The sequence below is a fragment of the Oncorhynchus nerka genome, linkage group LG11, assembly GCF_034236695.1.
Source record: "Oncorhynchus nerka isolate Pitt River linkage group LG11, Oner_Uvic_2.0, whole genome shotgun sequence".
NCBI classification, from domain to species: Eukaryota; Metazoa; Chordata; class Actinopteri; order Salmoniformes; family Salmonidae; genus Oncorhynchus; species Oncorhynchus nerka.
The window spans coordinates 47,057,860-47,078,650 of record NC_088406.1 but is presented as its reverse complement, the minus strand read 5'-3'; positions in this window follow the sequence as shown (position 1 = coordinate 47,078,650).

The following is a 20,791-nucleotide window of genomic DNA, read 5'->3' as shown; positions in this document are numbered from 1 at the left end:
GTTTCACAGTTTCTGCCACTGTTCTGTTGCTTCCATTGCACCAGGCAAGCTCAATCAAAGGCAGCTAAATTCATTGAAATATATATCAAATAATATTTTGAACCCAGGTCTGGCCTCACCAAGTGTGTAATGAAAGGCATAAATACAAGCAGCAGCTTGGAAGGGATGACGTCACGTGAAAGGCGCATGCATCTTGGCACCTCAGCAAATGAGACACAACTCATCATCGTCGCCCAAAGAACCAGCAGTTTCCCCTTCTCTTTCCTCTCTGTTTGTCTTTCCCTCAGTTGTCTTCTCTCTTCTTTCATTAAGAGCTTAATAAATCCGTGAAGAATCCTAGCACCACTAGGACTGCGTTCCCGAGCTAGGCATGTCCAGTTGCTCTCTATCCCCTCTGTGCTCTGTTTCAACACCCTATCATTACTCACAGCTAGTTGTTCGGCAGGATCCACTCGGAGTTTTACGTCTATGAATAGTCTTCTGTGGGAGTCCTTTACTGCCTGGAGTACCACGTTTCAAACGTTTTGTCACTGTTCTATTGCTTCCATTGCACCAGGCAAGCTCAATCAAAGGCAGCTAAAGTAATTGAAAATATATCAAATCATATTTGAACCCAGGTCTGGCCTCACCAAGTGTGTAATGAAAGGTATAAATACAAGCAGCAGCTTGGAAGAGATGATGTCATGTGAAAGTCACAGGCATGGTCTTTTTGTCCTTCATGTTGACACGTTGTGTAAGTGGCTATAGTATGATTCGTATGGCTTTCAACAGCTAAACATGAAGTACGATCAGAAAAACATGCGTGTCATAGGATAGTTATGTTCTGTGGGCCCAGTGTGAGTATGAACTCTCAGAAGCAAGTTAGACCAGAAGAGGCTTCCGTTTCTAAAGGCCCTGTGCGATTTCACCGAGAAGTGGCTGTGTTTCGTGTTGGCTCTGAGGCCAGGCTGAGAAGGTCAATTGTAAAGTGCACCATGGTGATAGGAAGTGGGGATGGTGATGGCAAGCATTTGAAAGCTGAAGTTGTTTTGACTCCTGAGATTTGAGATGCGCATTTCATGTTGAGTAACAATGTATTTTTAACATTTTAATGCTCCGACTGTTGACCTGTTTGTTTACATGGAAGCTGAAAGGGATATACAGGTTGGGAGTTAGTCCCCTGAGATTGAGTGGTAATATAGCTGTCTGAGTGCTCGTTAGTGGGCTATATTCATCCAGGATCCAGTGATAAAGGAGAGGCACCCAGACAGACACAGGGGAGTAAGAGGGGAAAGCAGAGGGGTCACATTATAAACATTATCCTCGTAACCATTTCTTTGGTGCATGTCGCTGGCTTGGTTTATGTCTGAAATGGCCCCTTATTCCCTATACACTGAGTGCCCCAAATATTAGGAACACCTGCTATTTCCATGACATAGACTGACCAGGTGAATCCAGGTGAAAGCTATGATCCCTTATTGAAGTCGCCTGTTACATTCATTAGGTGATTAGGTGGCCATGATGGTATGAGGGTCCAGATCTCACTGAGTCTGGCCTTGGCCTCCCGGGTACCTCAGTCATCTCGCTGAGTCTGGCCTTGGCCTCCCGGGTACCTCAGTCATCTCACTGAGTCTGGCCTTGGCCTCCCGGGTACCTCTGTCATCTCACTGAGTCTGGCCTTGGCCTCCCGGGTACCTCTGTTATCTCGCTGAGTCTGGCCTTGGCCTCCCGGGTACCTCTGTCATCTCACTGAGTCTGGCCTTGGCCTCCTGGGTACCTCAGTCATCTCACTGAGTCTGGCCTTGGCCTCCCGGGTACCTCTGTCATCTCACTGAGTCTGGCCTTGGCCTCCCGGGTACCTCTGTCATCTCACTGAGTCTGGCCTTGGCCTCCCGGGTACCTCAGTCATCTCACTGAGTCTGGCCTTGGCCTCCCGGGTACCTCTGTCATCTCACTGAGTCTGGCCTTGGCCTCCCGGGTACCTCAGTCATCTCACTGAGTCTGGCCTTGGCCTCCTGGGTACCTCAGTCATCTCACTGAGTCTGGCCTTGGCCTCCCGGGTACCTCTGTCATCTCACTGAGTCTGGCCTTGGCCTCCCGGGTACCTCTGTCATCTCACTGAGTCTGGCCTTGGCCTCCCGGGTACCTCAGTCATCTCACTGAGTCTGGCCTTGGCCTCCCGGGTACCTCTGTCATCTCACTGAGTCTGGCCTTGGCCTCCCGGGTACCTCAGTCATCTCACTGAGTCTGGCCTTGGCCTCCCGGGTACCTCTGTCATCTTACCTGTTTGAAGAAGCAAGTCGTAGCTCAGCTCAGCTATCACCATTGAGACCGTGTCTGTGCCACGACCTAGGTTGGGCAAAACTAAACATGGCGGTGTTCGCCTTAGCAATCTCACTAGGATAAAGACCACCTCCATTCCTGTCATTACTGAAAGAGATCATGATACCTCACATCTCAAAATAGGGCTACTTAATGTTAGATCCCTTACTTCAAAGGCAATTATAGTCAATGAACTAATCACTGATCATAATCTTGATGTGATTGGCCTGACTGAAACATGGCTTAAGCCTGATGAATTTACTGTTTTAAATGAGGCCTCACCTCCTGGCTACACTAGTGACCATATCCCCCGTGCATCCCGCAAAGGCGGAGGTGTTGCTAACATTTACGATAGCAAATTTCAATTTACAAAAAAAAAATGACGTTTTCGTCTTTTGAGCTTCTAGTCATGAAATCTATGCAGCCTACTCAATCACCTTTTATAGCTACTGTTTACAGGCCTCCTGGGCCATATACAGTGTTTCTCACTGAGTTCCCTGAATTCCTATCGGACCTTGTAGTCATAGCAGATAATATTCTAATCTTTGGTGACTTTAATATTGACATGGAAAAGTCCACAGACCCACTCCAAAAGGCTTTCGGAGCCATCATCGACTCAGTGGGTTTTGTCCAACATGTCTCTGGACCCACTCACTGTCACAGTCATACGCTGGACCTAGTTTTGTCCCATGGAATAAATGTTGTGGATCTTAATGTTTTTCCTCATAATCCTGGACTATCGGACCACCATTTTATTACGTTTGCAATTGCAACAAATAATCTGCTCAGACCCCAACCAAGGAACATCAAAAGTCGTGCTATAAATTCACAGACAACACAAAGATTCCTTGATGCCCTTCCAGACTCCCTCTGCCTACCCAAGGACGCCAGAGGACAAAAATCAGTTAACCACCTAACTGAGGATCTCAATTTAACCTTGCGCAATACCCTAGATGTAGTTGCACCCCTAAAAACTAAAATAAATTCTCATAAGAAACTAGCTCCCTGGTACACAGAAAATACCCGAGCTCTGAAGCAAGCTTCCAGAAAATTGAAACGGAAATGGCGCCACACCAAACTGGAAGTCTTCCGACTAGCTTGGAAGGACGGTACCGTGCAGTACCGAAGAGCCCTTACTGCTGCTCGATCATCCTATTTTTCTAACTTAATTGAGGAAAATAAGAACAATCCGAAATTCCTTTTTGATACTGTCGCAAAGCTAACTAAAAAGCAGCATTCCCCAAGAGAGGATGACTTTCACTTTAGCAGTGATAAATTCATGAACTTCTTTGAGAAAAAGATTATGATTATTAGAAAGCAAATTACGGACTCCTCTTTAAACCTGCGTATTCCTCCAAACCTCAGTTGTCCTGAGTCTGCACAACTCTGCCAGGACCTAGGATCAAGAGAGACGCTCAAGTGTTTTAGTACTATATCTCTTGACACAATGATGAAAATAATCATGGCCTCTAAACCTTCAAGCTGCATACTGGACCCTATTCCAACTAAACTACTGAAAGAGCTGCTTCCTGTGCTTGGCCCTCCTATGTTGAACATAATAAACGGCTCTCTATCCACCGGATGTGTACCAAACTCACTAAAAGTGGCAAGCCTCTCTTGAAAAAGCCAAACCTTGACCCAGAAAATATAAAAAACTATCGGCCTATATCGAATCTTCCATTCCTCTCAAAAATGTTAGAGAAGGCTGTTGCGCAGCAACTCACTGCCTTCCTGAAGACAAACAATGTATACGAAATGCTTCAGTCTGGTTTTAGACCCCATCATAGCACTGAGACAGCACTTGTGAAGGTGGTAAATTACATTTTAATGGCATCGGACCGAGGCTCTGCATCTGTCCTCGTGCTCCTAGACCTTAGTGCTGCTTTTGATACCATCGATCACCACATTCTTTTGGAGAGATTGGAAACCCAAATTGGTCTACACGGACATGTTCTGGCCTGGTTTAGATCTTATCTGTCGGAAAGATATCAGTTTGTCTCTGTGAATGGTTTGTCCTCTGACAAATCAACTGTAAATTTCGGTGTTCCTCAAGGTTCCGTTTTAGGACCACTATTGTTTTCACTATATATTTTACCTCTTGGGGATGTTATTCGAAAACATAATGTTAACTTTCACTGCTATGTGGATGACATACAGCTGTACATTTCAATGAAACATGGTGAAGCCCCAAAATTGCCCTCACTAGAAGCATGTGTTTCAGACATAAGGAAGTGGATGGCTGCAAACTTTCTACTATTAAACTCGGACAAAACAGAGATGCTTGTTCTAGGTCCCAAGAAACAAAGAGATCTTCTGTTGAATCTGACAATTAATCTTAATGGTTGTACAGTCGTCTCAAATAAAACTGTGAAGGACCTCGGCGTTACTCTGGACCCTGATCTCTCTTTTGAAGGACATATCAAGACCATTTTGAGGACAGCTTTTTTCCATCTACGTAACATTGCAAAAATCAGAAACTTTCTGTCCAAAAATGATGCAGAAAAATTAATCCATGCTTTTGTCACTTCTAGGTTAGACTACTGCAATGCTCTATTTTCCGGCTACCCGGATAAAGCACTAAATAAACTTCAGTTAGTGCTAAATACGGCTGCTAGAATCCTGACTAGAACCAAAAAATTTGATCATATTACTCCAGTGTTAGCCTCTCTACACTGGCTTCCTGTCAAAGCAAGGGCTGATTTCAAGGTTTTACTGCTAACCTACAAAGCATTACATGGGCTTGCCCCTACCTATCTCTCTGATTTGGTCCTGCCGTACATACCTACACGTACGCTACGGTCACAAGACGCAGGCCTCCTAATTGTCCCTAGAATTTCTAAGCAAACAGCTGGAGGCAGGGCTTTCTCCTATAGAGCTCCATTTTTATGGAACGGTCTCTTCAGTGGGTCATATGATTGAGTGTAGTCTGGCCCAGGAGTGGGAAGGTGAACGGAAAGGCTCTGGAGCAACGAACCGCCCTTGCTGTCTCTGCCTGGCCGGTTCCCCTCTTTCCACTGGGATTCTCTGCCTCTAACCCTATTACAGGGGCTGAGTCACTGGCTTACTGGGGCTCTCTCATGCCGTCCCTGGAGGGGGTGCTTCACCTGAGTGGGTTGATTCACTGTTGTGGTCATCCTGTCTGGGTTGTCGCCCCCCTTAGGTTGTGCCGTGGCGGAGATCTTTGTGGGCTATACTCAGCCTTGTCTCAGGATGGTAAGTTGGTGGTTGAAGATATCCCTCTAGTGGTGTGGGGGCTGTGCTTTGGCAAAGTGGGTGGGGTTATATCCTTCCTGTTTGGCCCTGTCCGGGGTGTCCTCGGATGGGGCCACAGTGTCTCCTGACCCCTCCTGTCTCAGCCTCCAGTATTTATGCTGCAGTAGTTTATGTGTCGGGGGGCTGGGGTCAGTTTGTTATATCTGGAGTACTTCTCCTGTCCTATTCGGTGTCCTGTGTGAATCTAAGTGTGCGTTCTCTAATTCTCTCCTTCTCTCTTTCTTTCTCTCTCTCGGAGGACCTGAGCCCTAGGACCATGCCCCAGGACTACCTGACATGATGACTCCTTGCTGTCCCCAGTCCACCTGGCCATGCTGCTGTTCCAGTTTCAACTGACCTGAGCCCTAGGACCATGCCCCAGGACTACCTGACATGATGACTCCTTGCTGTCCCCAGTCCACCTGGCCATGCTGCTGCTCCAGTTTCAACTTCCACCTGACTGTGCTGCTGCTCCAGTTTCAACTGTTCTGCCTTATTATTATTCGACCATGCTGGTCATTTATGAACATTTGAACATCTTGGCCATGTTCTGTTATAATCTCCACCCGGCACAGCCAGAAGAGGACTGGCCACCCCACATAGCCTGGTTCCTCTCTAGGTTTCTTCCTAGGTTTTAGCCTTTCTAGGGAGTTTTTCCTAGCCACCGTGCTTCTACACCTGCATTGCTTGCTGTTTGGGGTTTTAGGCTGGGTTTCTGTACAGCACTTTGAGATATCAGCTGATGTACGAAGGGCTATATAAATAAATTTGATTTGATTTGATTTGATTTGATTCGTAGTAATTACAGTTTGAGCATTTTAATCAGTGCAGCTTTGCTAAGGACTGATCTGATGTCATGGTCCATATGGGAGTAGATTCTCCCAGGGCATGCCAGGAAATGTGGCCAGGCTTTTCCTCACTCCTCGGCACATTGCACCGATTAAAGAAGAAAGTTGTCCACTGGAAAATGTATCTTCTAAAACTCGCTTGACGCCACAAGCTTGAGTGATGGGGTTTACTTCCAAAAAGGCATTTCTCTACATAGCCATACAGTAAATTGAAGGCAGACATCAGCAGGCAAACAACTATGTAAAATGAATTCATATTGAAGGATGATTTAAGCGACGAGGGACAGAAGTTGGAAAACCTCATGATGTCGTCACATCAGACATCACTCTTAAACTCGCTGGAACTGTAATTGAGACTGAGAGTTGAGGTTCAATTGTATTACTTGTATATAGATAGATAGGATGGAAAACATTATTAACCCCCAAAGGACAAATGTATTTAATTTGTTAAGGGCCAATGTGGGGGTCACAGATCAGGATCAGACCACCTCCCCTAAAAGCATGACACAGGGGGGGCAGATTCCCAGCCAGTAAAACACCCTGAGTGGAAATGTGTGTGTGTGTGTTCTCCTCTCCTCTACCACTCAACGGATTACTGTCTATCCATCCTCTGGCTGCAGCAACAGGAAGTGAGGCCATGCAGACAGTGTTTTATCAGGCCTTCTGGGAGCCAGTTAATCAGTTCTGTCTGTCTGTGTGCGCGTGTGCGTGCGTACGTGTGTGTGCGTGTGTGTGCGTGCGCAGTCAGGTCATACAGTGCATGACCCCAAAAGATACATTATGTACTCTGTGTGTGTACTCTCTGTGTGAGAGTGTGGGCCTCTCCTAGCAGCAGAGATCTATCAGTTATGCAGGAGTATGTGGGAGTCCTCTGCAGTGAATTATCTTGGCACCTCAGCAAATAAGACACAACTCATCATCGTCACCCAAAGAACCAGCAGTTTCCCCTTCTCTTTCCTCTCTGTTTGTTTTTCCCTCCATTGTCTTCACTCTTCTTTCATTAAGAGCTTAATAAATCTGTGAAGAATCCTAGCACCACTAGGACTGCGTTCCAGAGCTAGGCATGTCCAGTTGCGCTCTATCCCTTTTGACTGGTACTGTAAATAGGTCAAGCAAGTCACTTTCTCTTATTGCTGTCCTTTAGTAGTGGTTTCTTTGCAGCAATTCGACCATGAAGGCCTGACTCACACAGTCTCCTCTGAACAGATGTTGAGATGTGTCTGTTACTTGAACTCTGTGAAGCATTTATTTGGGCTGCAATTTCTAAGGCTAATGAACTTATCCTCTGCAGCAGAGGTAACTCTGGGTCTTCCTTTCCTGTGGCTGTCCTCGTGAGAACCAGTTTCATCATAGCGCTTGATGGTTTTTGTGACTGCACTTGAAGAAACTTTCAAAATTCTCGACATTGTCTGTATTGACTGACCTTCATGTCTTAAAGTAATGATGGACTGTCATTTCTCTTTGCTTATTTGAGCTGTTCTTGCCATAATATGGCCTTGACCTTTTACCAAATAGGGCTTTCTTCTGTAAACCACCCTTACCTTGTCACAACACAACTGATTGGCTCAAACGCATTAAGAAGGAAAGAAATTCCACAAATTAACATTTAACAAGGCACACCTGTTATTTGAAATGCATTCCAGGTGACTACCTCATTTAAGCTGGTTGAGAGAATGCCAAGAGTGTGCAACACTGTCATCAAGGCAAATAGTGGCTACTTTGAAGAATCTCAAATATAAAATATATTTGTTTAACATATTTGTTTAACACGTTTTTGGTTAATACATGAATCCGTATGTGTTATTCCGTAGTTTTGATGTCTTCACTATTATTCTACAATGTAGAAAATAGTCAAAATAAAGAAAAACCCTTGAATGAGTAGCTGTGTCCAAACGTTTGACTAAGAAGCATACTTAGAGGCTGCTCAGAAGCTGGTTGGGTTTCTTCCCCATCCCAAGGCTGGTATAGCTCTACCAGTGTTGCCAAATTCTACTGACACTTTCTAGCACAATTGGAACCAAAATCCTGCCCAATCCACTCAAAAGTAGCCACATCTGAACAGTTTGCTCTGTGAGCTGGGTGTGAGGGGTTTGTGTGTTTTCTTGCATCCCATTTTTTTTTGGTCTGGCAACACCCGAGCTCTACCTCCAGGACCACCAGTGGTAGTGAGGGTCTGGGGGAGGGGATAGTAGGGAAGGGCCTGGGGTGGACACGGAGGGGAGGAAGCAGAGGTCGTTGTGGTTACTGGTGCTTCTTCATTTGAACAGAGGTGTGGTCTCCTTGATGGCTTTCTCACACTCCTCTCTCTGGACTGTTAAGCACATTAGGCCCTGATCTCTCCCCCTGCCTTTCTTTTCACTCCTCCTCTCAGATCAACAGCCCTTCACTTCTGTGTTGGTCTTCAGCTGTGACAGACGCACAGAAGGGTGTCTCCCCTCCTCTAAATGCTCAGACACACTAGGTAGGATTGTCAAACGTTTGCCTGCCGACAGTACTTAGCACCTCTGTTACAGAGTGTTGGCAGTCTATCTCTTATGTGTTCACACAGCAAAGACCTTCAGCTACTCAGCCTTGCTAAAATACTCCAAACCAGAATGTGGCAGTAGCGTTGTTTGGCAATGCATATATGTGCGTATTGCTCATGGTCTACGTTACAACGTTATCTGGGCTAATGTTGCTATTTTGTAGAAAGCCCTTGTTGATACTAGCCAGATGGTCTCAGCTAAATAACTATCTAGCAGGATAAAGAAGAAACAATTTAAGTCACTCTTCATGGTCCATAGCCTACATTGCATATGAAGTGTGAATGGCTCATCTGTGGATGTATGCAGAAAATGCCATCTTTATAGTATATTTATTTTGTTGGCTCGCCCATATGGGGGTTTGTGCTCTCTGACTGGCTCAAAGTATTGGCCACTGACGAGCATTTCTATTTGACAAGTAGAATCGGTAGGTTCGTTGCTACTGGGTCGGCACGCAGCAGGCACCGTTTTTGTTCTAGCTAGAGAAGGAACGGCCTCCCACTGTCATGGCCCAGTACTAAATGAATTTGTGGAGTGGTGTGATGAATCACACTTGGTCCTCAATACCAACAAGACCAAAGAAATGTGCATAGACTTCAGGAAGCGAACAACACCTACCTCTGCAACATCTGTCAGAGGTCATAACATAGAGGTTGTAGAGGAATTCAAATATCTGAGTGTCCTCTTGGATAATAAGCTTGAGTAGAGTAAATGTACAGACCTGATCTACAACAAGAGTCAAGCAGAGACTGTACTTTCTCAAAAAGCTGGGATCTTTTAATGTTGACTGTACTATACAGACTCTGTTTTACAAATCTTGAATTGAGAGTATTTCAACTTTTTGCATTGTTTGTTGGTTTGGCAATGCCACTGTCAGCCAGAAAAATATGCTGAGAAGGATTATCACCACAGCAAGCAAAGTGATGAGATCTTTAAGTTCAGGGCCCTCAGCAAGGCTCACAAAACCTTTTAGACTCAAGCCAAACCAGCGAACAATGCAAAAAGGGAAAATACTCTCAATAAAAATGTGTAAAACAAAGGCACTATAGTACCTTAACTTTGAACTACTCCCCTCTGGGTGCAGGTATAGCCCCCCCCCCCCCCCCCCCCCAGCAGGAAAAACAGAACTAGACAATCATTTGTGCCAGGTGTGATATCCCTCCTAAACAGCTCGGGCTAACGTTCCTGTCCACCAGTAAGGCCAGCAGGCTAGTCCCTTTCATTGGTATATACTGTATGTAACTGTTACTAATTTTGTATTGTCAATTTGTTGTCTACTGTATTTAAACGCCACTTTAAAAATGTACATGATACTGCAACAAAATTCTCCCATGGGGACAATGAAAGTAAAGTAAAGTAAGTACCTATCGGCAGTATATCGGCAGTGAGATTCTCAGTGTGTTTCATGCTTAACAGCCCCACCACGGTGTCAACAGCACTGTCTGACCACAGTGCTTCATCTCTGTAGAAACCTCATTCAGACCTAAGGCCTCTATAAATGTAGAAAGCTCAGTGATGTGGCAGTAAGACACATTCCTGTATTTCATTACAAACTGTAGTTTATTGTCAAATTTCAGATGAGTTTTTTCTAGTCAGGCTGGGCTAGATCCTGGAGCTCTCATCTGTGCCACAGGCAGATGTCATGTGTTCATCATACCCCCCCCCCCCACCACACACACACACATACAAACACACAGGTGAGCTGAGGCACATCTGTCTAAGAGTTATCACTCTCCTCCTCAGTAACGCATTCATTAGGAGTTGGCAGGGGCAGCCTGCTTCGTGCGCGCACACACACACACACACACACACACACACACACACACACACACACACACACACACACACACACCACTGGATCCACAGCAACTCAAAAGCCTTTTCTGGGAGTGTGAGTGAGGAGGGATCTTTGGGTTGTCCGACACTCCTAGCAGCCTGTCATTCATCACTCAAGCTGTTTTTTAACTCTGCTTCATGCGTTGCCAAAAGACGTCGCTCTGTTTGTGCTCAGACAATCCAACATTTCACACACACACACGCACACATACACACACACACAAACACACACACACACACACACGCACACGCACACATACACCCACACACATACAAACACACACACACGCACACGCACACATACACACACACACATTCACCTGCATTGCACAAGCCCCAGAAGCACTGAGAATAGTGGGCCTCATTTGGCTCTCTGTCACTGGAGCAAATAGCTAACGCCATAATGAAAGGCTTTTGATATGAGTAGCTGTTTTCCCCTGATGTGTCTTCGTCGAACTGTGGAAGTTTATTTAGTGGTGAAAGTCACGCTCAATCATTTTAACGTTCAACTGTCTCGGTAATTAGCAGGTTCACTGCAGCGGAGGGGTGTTTTGGAATGACACCGTCCGTTATATGGTGTGCAAGGACTGAACACCCGATGCTGCGCAACAGAATGTACAGAGATAGAGAGAGAGATTTTGGGTGTCTTTATGCCAACAAGGGCTCCCGAGTGGGTCAGCGGTATAAAGCACTGCATATCAGTGCTAGGGGCGTCACTACAGACCCTGGTTCGATTCCAGGCTGTATCACAACCGGCCGTGATTGGGAGTCCCATAGGGCGGAGCACAATTGGCCCGGCATCGTCCGGGTTAAGGTTTGGCCCGGGGTAGGCCGTCATTGTAAATAAGAATTTGTTTTTAACTGACTTGCCTAGTTAAATAAAGGTCAATAAAAAAAATGTAAGGTGTGATTCCAGAGTTTCTACAGTGTTAAGTAGCCTTAAGTAGGTTATTTTAAGGACCTATCTTGTGCATCCTCGCCACAGCGCTCCTATGCCCTCAAGCAACTCTGAGAGAGAGGGAGAAGCTGAAGGGTTTTTAAAGTGGACAAATTCAATGAAAACCATTCTCTTTTTTTCATGAGTGTTCCGGAGGACAGACCTTCATTGCCAGGACAAATAGTGATGTTGTTTCCAAACCACACTTCAGGGTCTTTAAGTGAAAAATGTTAGGTTTGACAGACAGACAACCTTTATTGTCCTGTTGATGTGTGTGTGTGTGTGTGTGTGTGTGTGTGTGTGTGTGTGTGTGTGTGTGTGTGTGTGTGTGTGTGTGTGTGTGTGTGTGTGGATGATGTCATGCTGAATCAGGGATCGTCTGGTTGCCAGAGGAGGGAGGCCTGGGAGAAGGTTGTGAGGTTTCGATATAGGAGAGCAGATTGTGGGGAACAATTGATGGATACGACAGAGATGTGTTTTGGCTCGGCCTGGGAGTATGACATCAGCACTGCTCACTTCCTTGAGAATCCATCATCACTGAAGTATCAGTTTTTGTTGAAGCTGCACACAGACTGATAGCTCTTGGCACATGGGAAAGTTTCAGCGTGTCTGTGCGCGCACATGTGTTCTTGTGCGTGTGTCACAATCTTTCACATGCACTCCAGCTCTCACAATTACATTTAGCCTCTTGGAGACAGTGGACTGAGAGTACCCGGGGTGTTGATAGTAGGGGTTAGTCTGTTTCCCACCTTCCTCCTAGTGCAGGCCCAAGGAGGTGACTCATCTCTCATTCATAATTTGCCACTTTCCACAGAGCCAGTGTGTGTCTGGTCATTGTCTTTTCAATGTAATTTCCTGTCTCTGAGGATATCTTAAACGTGGTGTATGAGGATGACAGAGCTACACGACGTGTGTGTATGTGTGTGTGTGTGTGTGTGTGTGTGTATGTGTGTGTGTAACAGACGTCTTGCTGCCTGGTTAGCGCTTACCACTTCCTCCATTCAGCTCACATCGAGGCTCGAACCCCGGACCTCTGCTTTGCTAGCACACGTGACCGCCCTCCAAAAGCATCTTACCAGTCGATGCAACCGAAAAGTGAACAATTCAACTGTGCAAGTGGCCACACTTCATGCTGAGGAGAAAGTTTCACACATTCCCATGCGCTACATGTGCGTGTGTGTGTGCTTGTGTGTTTGCTTGCATGTCAAATATAATAAAATTGTATTTGTCAAATGTGCCATGTGTGTGTGTGTGTGTGTGTGTGTGTGTGTGTGTGAGGACATGGGCCCAGCCCATCCCGACTCTGGGAGCTGGGGGGAGCAGGGCTGTAATTATCCAGAGCCAGTGATCTCAGTAGGTTAGCTGGGGTTTGGGGAATGTACCCCCCCTCTCCACTCTCCTCCCATCCTCCTCTCCCCCCTCTCCTCCACTCCTCCATCACTCCTTCTACTTTCTCTCTGCTAGCTATAATACAGTACTAGCCCACTTGTCTTTAGGCTATGTATGGCAGATATGTGACAGTATTTTTTCAGTTTAGATTAAGTTAAACTCTTCTATAGGGATCTCATTCTATTTGTCTCCTTCTCATGCACTGCCTGTGTATTTGTAGGGGTACATCAGGGATGCACGCTAGTTACCTTTCAGCGAAATTCACTGTTTTGAATCCAACATAGGTGGGCTACGTGATTCGTGTAGAATCAGGGGGGGCTCAGCCAATCGTTCATATAACAGAATGCAGCATGAGACTGAAGAGAGAAGAGACAGCATCAGCGTGCACTCTGGGAAGACAGCGGAGAATGGAAAGGCAGCTTGCCAGTAACAGCAGCGTGTTCCCTGAACGATAACGAAGAGGTAACGTTAGTCGAGAAGCCTGACCACGGAGACGGGGGTGAGAAGGTGATGAAGCGTACTTCATGAGCTGCAACCGAAAAACAACTGTCATTTGGAAAGTTTGAGGCGACGGAGAAAGTGTGGTGGAACAAGAATGGTTAGCATTGTTAAGAATCTTGCCAGCTGGATCGAATTCTCCGTTAGCTAGCCAGCGAAATGTTGAGCAACATTAGCCAATTTCTCTGATCAAAATTAGCTGTCTAATAAAGTCAGACAGCTACAACATCAGATGAGCTAACATTAGTAACCAATTCGCAATAGTATTAACTGGTATACGACTCCTTGCGGTTCCTCAGGTTATAACGCGTTAGTTGCTTACTGGACCCTGGCAACCTGTGTGAAATGTTAACCAGTCAACTAGCTAACGGACCTACCACTATCTGTGAACGAATGTTTTCCTCTACAGTGTGGGGTTAGTTTTCAGAATGAGAGAATTAGGTGTAAATGAGGCGTTGCTTGTTAAACAAGTGTAGCTGGAGCTGGGCCTGGCTTCAGATGGATGTCACTACAGAGGTGAAAGGAACACCACACACTATCCCTCTGTCATACTTTTTCACATTTTCAATACAGTGGATAAAAGGGGTATGCTAGGTGTCCTCTCTGCCTGAACGAGATCAATTATGCCAACAAAGGGATCATGCTCTGCTGGGCACATTGTAGAACAGATGTCCACAGGCAGAAAGTGACTTTCACCACTAAATAAACTTCCACAGTTCGACGAAGACACGTCAGGGGAAAACAGCTACTCATATCAAAAGCCTTTCATTATGGCGTTAGCTATTTGCTCCAGTGACAGAGAGCCAAATGAGGCCCACTATTCTCAGTGCTTCTGGGGCTTGTGCAATGCAGGTGAATGTGTGTGTGTGTGTGGGGGGGGGGGGGGGATTATTACATGTTTTACTCAGTGAACGTTATTTTTTCACATGTAGCCTTGTGCACTTGATCAATGTCTACTATAGTGGCCACTATAATAGAGCAAAAATAGAATGCCTGTTTGTTTCATTCTATTTCTACTTTAAGATGTTTTTTCCCCCAAGTGCAATATTTACACGTGTGTGGTCACAAGTGTTCTGTTATAAAGGCTGTTATGGCTAACTGCAATATTAGTGTATTGTTTTATCTCAAGACTGTCATTTGCAGTAAAGTCTAGGCAACAATAGCTTTCTTTACGATTTTTAGCTGTGAGTTAGGTTCACATGAACCATTTTTTATTTGACAGAAAGAGACTGATCATGTAGATCATATTATTTGTTGTTTAATGCAGTTAAAACCTGCAATTCCACTTAGCAGGGATTTTTTGCATGTTTCAGTGCAAAAAAATAAATAAAGTTTCACCTTTTTGGGCCCTCACCAGTTTGCATCCCTGGTACGTTCAGTGTAGATAGTGTTTTGCAGGGTTGGAGTTATGCAACCCCTGCCGTAAAATGGTAATTATCAGCCTTCTCACCTTGAGCCAACCTCTCAATCCACCTCATCACGGGATGTCTCTGCACGTACCTCAGAAACCATGCCAAAAACGCTAGTAACAAATGCATTTTATTAGCATACTCTCTGTCGCTTCTCTACACTCTCTTATAATAAAAGGGTTTCAAATGGGTTCTTCGGCTGTCCTAATAGGAGAACACTTTTTGGTTCCAGGTAGAACCCTACCTGGAAACAAAAGGGTTCTACCTGGAACCAAAAATGGTTCTCCTATGGGAACAGCCGAAGAACTTTCTCTCTCTCTCTCTCTCTCTCTCTCTGTCTTGGCTCCATGTGCACTTCATTAAATTTACTTTGAAGCGACGATGACATCATCAGCTGCCTGTTATTTTTTGGGGGGCTGCAGGGTTTCCATGGAAACTTTGATGTCATCACATCCATGCAGGCTTGTTTTTGGGGAAACCACAGCGCAGTCGACATGTGGTAAAGAGAGAGAAATGGGCCTTTGTTTTGGAAGGATCAGCAGGTTTGTCAACGGGCTGTCTCGGTGGGTGAAAGCCAGCAGGTATTCTATCTTTTCCCAGGACACAGGAGAGGCAGCCGAGGCATTCCTTCACTCTCTTCCTCCCTCCTATTGAGAGTGTTCTGTCCATCCCTCAGTCAGACGTCTGGGGCACGTTCAGTAGGCAAACGTTATGGAACATTGCCGATGGAAATATCATGAATAGAGCTGGCGTGATCCCTTACGTATCAGAGAGCCATGTTTGTTCATATACACTATTTTGGTCTGAACGTTCCACAATGTTGTGACCTGCTAAGTGTATGCAGCTCTGGGCCTGTATTCACACAGCATCTCAGAGTAGGAATGCTGATCTAGGATCTGTTTTTCCTTGTAAATTATAATGAATAAGATGGGGGGGGCTGATCCTAAATCAGCACTCCTACTCTGAGACGCTTCGTAAAGACAAAGAGGTGTTTGCATGGCACTTGCTCTGGCTGAGGAGTGCTTGTTTAGTACAGAGACTAGTGCTGGCCTCCACGTGAACACTGGGAGTTTTAATGGGAGGTTGAGAGAGAGAGAGAGAGAGAGAGAGACATGTTTGTGTACAGTTTTAATAGTGTAGTGACGCAGCCCTGCTCTGTGGGCGAGCTTCAGGGCTCCTTGTTAATGTACACAGCTCAAAACCATTAGTTGGAGGAGAAATTACAGGGGACATAGGAATGGGGTTTAGCCTGGCACCCTCTGAAGAGATGAATAATGTTGACCCTACATGCAGATTACTATACTTACTAACTTCAACTTATGAATGGGCAGACTACGTAAACATAAATGGTACGGTAGATCTGTCTTTATACGATGGACACTGATAGCTAAACGAGCAGCAATAGTTCCAGTGCTTGGGTTTTTCTGTCACTGGTTATTTGTACAAATCACGGCTTCGCTTGTGTTAGCATCTTTCGAATTTCAGAAAGGGGCAGGGACCAATTACGCAAGACTTTAGTTCTGGGTTAACCAAGGTTATTACTAACTTAACGAATCAACCGTTTTGATAATATGTTGACTGATATATTGACGTGTTGAAGTCAAGAATAGAATAGCAAAGGTACTGTAGCAACTGACCTGCTTCCAGTACTCTGAGGTCAGAGGTCACCATACTTTACCCCTCACAACACACAACCTCTTTCCTCTGTCTTCTCTTACTGATCCCCAGACTGACATGGAATCGAAATCTTGACTATTTCTGCTCCTGCTACTGAATCCATGCCACATTTCACTATTGTTTCACTAATAGTGTGGGGGTTTGGATTCCAAAGCTAACTGAAATTCTGTGTGAAGACCTGGTGTAGCACTTAGAGTATCTCTGGATCCCACTATCTGTATAGCATCAACGAGAGTTGGTGTCATCATGTCATGTGCGGCCCAACACAATTCCCTGAAATGAAGCCAGAGTAGAGTGTAGGAACAGACGTGTGACTATGCATGCGTCATGCTTTTTTTGTCTCTCTGACTTCCTGCTTTAGTGTCACTACTACTTGATTGCGCAATACTTAACTTATCGCTATCAGGGATCTCAGTTTTACATCAAAAGAGCCCTTTCTTCAGCAGCCCGGTGAGGTCCAGAGCTGGACCACGAACCACAAACATCCGTGAGTTCATTTCGTCACGCGTCATTAGCCACTCTTCACAGCAGACTAGAGTGTTAGACGGTTAGGGATTCAAGTACAATAACAAACACTTGTTGTAGATAGGCAGAGCACAACAAAGTCTGTGTACTCCCCTGGTTCGTCCCACTAATCATGTCCGACATTTACAAGTGTCGAGTGGTGCAACATGGCTGACGTCACCCCAGGAGCTCAATCATATTTATTCATTATGAAAACACTGAAAGAAATAGCTGCTCTTGGCCCAGCGACTCAGGGAGTGAGAGACATTGTTTGGAGGATGGCAAGTGGATTTTGCTCATTACCAGCCCACTAATACAATTTTAAGTATCGGTGAAGTAAATGTATTTGCCATGATTTATCCAGATATTCAATTAACACACATTGACAGGATAGGAGTTGTTGTGAGTTCTCTTCCTTCTCACCCCTGTAGATCTAGCCTGGTTAAAGCAGTCTGAATGCTGCTTTAACACTGAAGCATGCATGAGAGCACCAGCTGTTCCGGACATCTGTGTGATCACACTCTTCGCAGCCGATGTGAGTAAGACCTTTAAACAGGTCAACATTCACAAGGCCACTGGGCCAGACGGATTACCAGGACGCGTACTCCGAGCATGCGCTGACCAATTGGCAAGTGTCTTCACTGACATTTTCAACCTCTCCCTGTCTGAGTCTGTAATACCTACATGTTTCAAGCAGACCATCATAGTCCCTGTGTCCATGAAAGTGAAGGTAACCTGCCTAAATAACAACCGCCCGTAGCACTCACGTCGGAAGCTATGATGTGCTTTGAAAGGCTGGTCATGGCTCACATCAGCACCATCATCCCGGAAACCCTAGACCCACTCCAATTCGCATACCGCACCAACAGATCCTCAGATGACGCAATCTCAATCACACTCCACACTGCCCTTTCCCACCTGTACAAAAGGAGCACGTATGTGAGAATGCTGTTCATTGACTACAGCTCAGCGTTAAACACCATAGTGCCCACAAAGCTCATCACTAAGCTAAGGACCCTGGGACTAAACACCTCCCTCTGCACCTGGATCCTGGACTTCCGGGCGGGCTGCCCCCAGGTGGTAAGGGTAGGCAACAACACATCTGCCATGCTGATCCTCAACACAGGGGCCCCTCAGGGGTGCATGCTTAGTCCCCTCCTGTACTCCCTGTTCATCCACGACTGTGGCCAAGCACGACTCCAACACCATCATTAAGTTTTCTGACAACACAACGGTGGTAGTAGGCCTGATCACCAACAACGATGAGACAGCCTATAGGGAGGAGTTCAGAAACCTGTGTCAGAGGAAGGCCCCAAAAATTGTCAAAGACTCCAGTCACCCAAGTCATAGACTGTTCTCTCTGCTACCACATGGCTTCTACCCCCAAGCCATAAGACTGCTGAACAATTAATCAAATGGCCACCCAAACTATTTACATTGACCCCCCCTTTGTTTTTAAACTGCTGCTACTCGCTGTTTATTATCTATGCCTAGTCACTTTACCCCTACCTACATGTACAAATTCCCTCAACTAACCTGTACATTGACTCGGTACTGGTACCCCCTGTATATAGCCTCATTATTGCTATTTTATTTATTAATTTTTTTACTTTACTTTATTAGGTAATTATTTTCTTAACTCTATTTATTGAACTGCATTGTTGGTTAAGGGCTTGTAAGTAAGGATTTCACAGTTACCTGTTGTATTCGGCGCATGTGACAAATAAAATGTGATTTGATTTGAATTGAAACATTGGTGAGCACAGCATTCTGTCTGGTTTAACCAGGCTACTGTAGACTGTGGTCCCTGTGGTAGCTGGCTGTCTCAGCCAGGTAGACTTACATAAGGCCTGGGGTATGAGGGAGGGAGGGAATTAGGGATGGAGGGAGGGAGGTACAGTCTATATGCCATCAAATACCCCCCCCCCCCAAACCCCCCTGTGTTTACAGTAAACAGTGGGGTGGAATGTAAAGGTATTTGTGTCTGTCCGTCTGCTCTCATCATGATGGTGGTGCAGGGCAGTATTGGTCTGTCAAGCACTGTGCCCCCCCCAACCCAGCCAGACCCCCACTCACTCACTCTCCAATCTGATATGGAATGTTTGTTCTGCTAGGGTCCTGTTACGCGGGGGAGGGGAAGAGAAGAGGGGTGCAGCCCTTCACCCTTCACTCACCAGGCTCAAACCCAGCTTTTATCGCTACCCAATTTGACAATACAATTTGGTCAATAGTTGTTCACGTCACAATACAACTATACAATGGAATTCTCACAGAGACGGGCCTTTTCCACTACTTGAATGTACTGAATTTCACAGATTTATTCACAGATTACCCGAAGCCAGTCATTATCTTGCCTGTAAATCTCTCTCTCATTAAAAGTAATCTCACAAGTTTATTTGTCCGGTCTTATCTCTCTTATCTTGTCAGCCCACCTATAATAATACCATTAGAGAAAGAGAGAGGGAGGGAAAAGAGAGAGGTATGGGGGGAGGAAGAAAGCATCCGTTTCTCCCCTGATGTATGACAGCACGGCTAAAAGAGGGAGGCAGCCAGCGTGATTGACAAGACTTGGAACCAAGAGAAATGAGATCAGAGAGAGAAAGACAGAGAGAGAAAGAATGTCTTTATTCTTTTGGAACTTTTGTGAGTGTAAACGTTAACTGTAAATTTGTATCGTTTATTTCACTTTTGTTTATTATCTAGTTCACATACTTTGGCAAGGTAAACATATGTTTCCCGTGACGAGAGAGAGAGAGAGAGAGAGAGAGAGAGAGAGAGAGAGAGAGAGAGAGAGAGAGAGAGAGAGAGAGAGAAAGAGAGAGAGAGAGAGAGATAGAGAGGAGAGAGAGAGAGGAGAGAGAGAGAGAGAATGCTGATTGAACGTCCTGCTGTTAGAAGTTCCCTTGGTGAGAGAGTGACACAAAACACTAGGAGGAGAAGGAAAGGAAAGGGAGATACCTAGTCAGTTGTACAACAGAATGCCTTCAACTGAAATGTGCCTTCCGCATTTAACCCAACCCGTCTGAATCAGAGAGGTGCGGGGAGATGTGGAAAGGGGAAAGGCAACATGAACACAGATGATTCCTTTCAACAGAGTGCTGGGAGGGCTCTGTTCACAAACACAAACAAACCCAGCAGAGCCACAGAACAGCAACACAATTAGACCCAACTAAATCATAAGAAAAGAAAAAGATAATTACTTCACACATTGGAAAGAATCAACAACAAAAAACAGAGCAAACTAGAATGCTATTTGGCCCTAAACAGAGAGTACACAGTGGCAGAATACCCGACCCAAACTTAAGGAAAGCTTTGACTATGTACAGACTCAGTGAGCATAGCCTTGCTATTGAAAAGGCCACTGTACGCAGACCTGACTCTCAAGAGGAGACAGGCTATGTGCTCACTGCCCACAAAATGAGGTGGAAACTGAGCTGCACTTCCTAAACTGCCAAATGTATGACCATATTAGAGATACATTTTTCCCTCCGGTTACACAGATCCACAAAGAATTTGAAAACAAACCCAATTTTGATAAACTTCCATATCTATTGGGTGAAATACTACAGTGTGCCATCACAGCAGCAAGACTTGTGACCTGTTGTCACAAGAGAAGGG